Raw genomic sequence first — 4,208 nt, 5'->3', positions numbered from 1 at the left:
CACCATTGATAGACAATTTTTTTTTTATAATATTAAAAATATCTGTATGACAGTATATTCTGCAGTTCTTCCCTGCTGTACCGAATATCTATACATTTCAAAGTATCATATCGAAGTTAGAAATTAAAATATTGTGACAAAATTAATTTTGTAGGGTGCCACAAATTTGTTAAAATTTCCAAAGGGTGCCGCGACTAAAGAAGGGTTGGGAAACACTGCTCTAGACCACAAACTTTAATTTGAACAAATTGGAGAAGTTACAATGCAATTTTATTTGTCTTCCAAATTGTCTTTGTGTGGGGGTTCGAAATGTTTAAAAGGCTTTCTTTTATTTTTTATATTACTCGCTCACTGTATCTGTTTGGTAGAGGTCAAACCAATCATGTCAAACAACTGTGTGGTTGTAGGAGTGAAGACTGCAGAACTGAGTCTTTCCATGAGTCACACACTCTTAAATACAAGAAATAAACTGGATACTGATTCATAACATTATACATATTTGCCTATTTATTATTATACATTCATGTTGCTGTAGAAGTCAAAACTATACAAACTATTGTATTATTCACACTACACACATTCAGATTCAGAAATTAATAAAAATACGTATGAATACACAAAAAAAAGCACCACCACTAGTATTATCCATACTTTAAGTTAAGTTTTTTTTTTTTAAGTATTAAAATCCAGTTACAGACATAACTGATACCACAAATCATGTTGCTTGCTGAGGAGAGGTGTGCTATTACATTTCTAAGTGATCAGATTTATGATTTTTGCCTAGAGCGTGTTAAAACTGGTGGAAAAGTACCACAAACTTTCATTAAGGGAAAGAACCCTAGCCATTATCTAGGTACTAGAACATCAGAGACTTTGGGGCAGGCTTTTTAGATTAGCAAACACCAGAAGACCATAGCAACTGCACAGCAACACACTAAAAACTACTCAGAACACATTAGCAACCACACTGGCAATCATCCTGAACACCCTAGCAGACATTAAGATCTGGAATATCTAAGCCAGAGAATGTTTGTTTTCACATTTAATTTTGAAAGGACAGTTCACCCCAAAATGATAATCCTGTCATCATTTACTCACTCTCATGTCTTTCTTTTTTCTCTGGAACACAAAGAAAATATTTTGAAGAATGTTGGTAACCAAACAGTTTTGACTTCCACTGTATGGAGAGAAAAAAAAAAAGACACTAAATGTAACCACTCAGAATTTCTTCTTTTATATTCCATAGAAGAAAAAGTCATACAGGTTTGCATATTAGAACTATCCCTTTAATTTTCTCCCAGACATTTTCACATTCAGCAAATGCATCCTATCCTTAATGCCACTAGTGATTTTTGAAAGACCCTGAGATAATGCAAATAACTCTCAATTAGTCTACCTTTGTTCTGCCTAATGTTCATCAGTGCCATATTAATCACAAGTGTAGCTGGGATTAAATCCTTTGGGGACATTAAAATAAGCTAAGATATGCACATTACCTTGTACATTTTAACCCAGAATCTTGCTGTTTATTAAAAAAAAACTCCATGGACATGTTATAAATCAACTACTCACAAGTTTCTTGGCAAACTTTCTTTAATAGCTGAGCATTAAAGAAAATACAGTGTTTACCTTCGACAGAGTAAACTCAGCAGGAATGCTGGCAAAATGGCACCTCTAACGCTAATAAATTAAGAATTTTCTTGTTCTGAAAAGGAACAGAGCTACTGTATCTCCCTTTCTCCCATCCCTGATTTTTTGTTAGTGTGCGAGTGTTTATGCTGCACACTTCCCACGCGCAGTGAGCCTATGACTTGCATAAGAGAACCTCACCTCTTTAACTCTCTCCCTCACACACACACACACACACACACACACACAAACAAATACACACACAAACACAAATCTAGCTCTTCACTCACTAACCAGACTGATATTTTTTTTAAACCAATAAAATAAGATTTTTTTTTAAATGTTGGAAGATGCTGGAAAGCTAAATATCACACAGCAGTGTCAAAACTAAACCAACGGCAAAGGATGATAAGCAAACCATAATAAGCAATAAGCTTTAAGTTCACGGTTCAGTTCACTAATAGCATATGTTGGGAACACTTCAGGTTTACTTTGATTTCACAATTACAAATATTTTTGGTCTTTACAAGTTACTTTACAAACATAATGACAACATAAGATGGACAACGTTATCTACTGTATATATATATATATATATATATTAAAAAACCTACTGTAAACTACACACAAACGTATCCATTTTCAATGCCGCATCACAATATAGAAATTACGTCAAAGTTTTGGGTCAGTACATTGTTTTATTTTGCATTTGTACTTCTATTTAGAAATTACCCAATAAATTGATCAAAAGTGACAGTAAAAGCATTTGTAATATTACAAAAGATTTCTATTTCAAATAAATGCAATTCTTTTGAACTTCTATTCATCAAATAATCCTGAAAAAAATATGAGAAATGTTTCTTGAGCATCAAATCAGCATATTAGAAAGATTTCAGAATGATCATGTGACTGCTGAAAAATCTTTTTTGCCACCACAGGAATAAATTACATTTTTAAAATATAACAAAACAGAAAACAGATTAAATTGAAATAATATTTCACAATATTACTGTTCTTACTGCATTTTGATTAAAAAAGCAGCCTTGGTGAGCATAACAGACTTCTTTAAAAAATATTAAAGAATTTTACTGACCCCAAGCTTAAACAGTGATGTACATCACATTACTTAAACCTTTTCTAATATTAAATCTATTATTATTGCTATTATTTAGAGGACACAATTGACAAAACAAATCCTGTAGCTAGAGAGTCTCTTAACTAAATCTGTTTAGTTACATAAGTCTGTCATTTTAATTTTATTTAGATTGATTAATTAAAAAAATCATATAATAAATTTAAAAAGTCACAACTAAAATGGAACTTAAGTGTGGAATCACCTTAAGAGGTGTGACTCTCAGACTGTCCTGTAAATATAACAGCAAACCAGATCAGATACTGTTTGTATGGATGCTCTCAATCCCCTTCTCTAGCCTGCAATAGCCTTAAAGTCGGCATGAAACGGAAGTTGCGATTGTCTTTTCTTCTCTACGGTGACATATGAAAAACGGCATCTGAAATGAGAGGGCAGGACTTGATTTTGTCCTTCAGGAATTGATTGGATCGTTGGAAGCTGGGGCGTTGCTAACAAAATGGAGGCAGATCTGAATGCCAGTTTGCAGTTAGTGGTGGGGGATTTCTCTCCACTGGATTCACAGCCGACAACCCAAGCATGAATAAATGTTTTATTTATTAAGGATGACGACGACGATCAACGGCACAAAACATGAGAGAGAGAGAGAGACTGCCTGAATGACTGAGCAGGTCCTCCATCAGGTTAAGTCATATTCATGAAAAAAATTAGTTTGCGATGTCCTAAGAGTAATGTTGTCGTAATATCCTAATATCTTTTCAATGTTTAGGGGTAACGTACTCCCTCATGACTGGTGTCAGTGCTATAAAGTGAAGCATCAGCTTCAGCTTTTCCCCCTGCCGTTTATTCCAGCATTTACCCCTCCATACCACCATAGCTCGTGACCGGAAGAGAAGATGAGTCGTTTTGAGGGGGAGGGGAGGTTAACGTTTTTGATTAAAGATTACGAGGGCACATGAATTTTAAAAAAATAATTAAGTGCATGGATAAATTATTTATAATAAACACTACAGTATTCCATAAAAAAAAAAAAGAATTTTCAATTTTGATTTCATGGTGACTTTAAAAGTACAAGTTTCAACAGATCTCTATTACTTTTTAATTCATTTTACAAAAAAACTAAACTTTTCTGACAAACTGAACAAAATGACGATTAAATATTTTGATTAAAACATAAAATGGGATCAGAAAAATCAACATAATTCATACCCCATTGACATATGTTAATCACAAAAAGTCACTTGTGATCAATTTCTGAGAAATCAATTTTTCATCTAAAGTGAACGTATCTTGATTTAAAGGTACAATAGGTGATTGTCTTCAGAAGCATTTTTTGTTATGCTGGTTGAAAGTCTCTTCACATCCCGATAGCAATCATTAAGTTAAGTGGTCTAAATGTATTTGTCTGTATTTATATATTCTGTGGAAGGCGTAGGATCAAGAAATGTTCGTCCAATCAAAACGCTCGGTCCAAGCATTTTAATATGCT

The 4,208-nt window shown here is 33.5% G+C and overlaps 1 protein-coding gene across 1 annotated transcript in view; it reads right to left on the bottom strand.

Moving 5' to 3' along the window:
• The window catches only part of LOC107722958 (glutamate receptor ionotropic, NMDA 2A-like), a 110,514-nt gene that overhangs the window by 86,157 nt on the left and 20,149 nt on the right, over window positions 1-4,208 (bottom strand). The window lies entirely within an intron of this gene.

Source organism: Sinocyclocheilus rhinocerous, unplaced genomic scaffold (genome assembly GCF_001515625.1).
Source record: "Sinocyclocheilus rhinocerous isolate Xijiao unplaced genomic scaffold, SAMN03320098_v1.1 scaffold3, whole genome shotgun sequence".
NCBI classification, from domain to species: Eukaryota; Metazoa; Chordata; class Actinopteri; order Cypriniformes; family Cyprinidae; genus Sinocyclocheilus; species Sinocyclocheilus rhinocerous.
The sequence above is the reverse complement of the archived record's forward strand: the minus strand, read 5'-3'. Positions and strand labels throughout refer to the sequence as shown.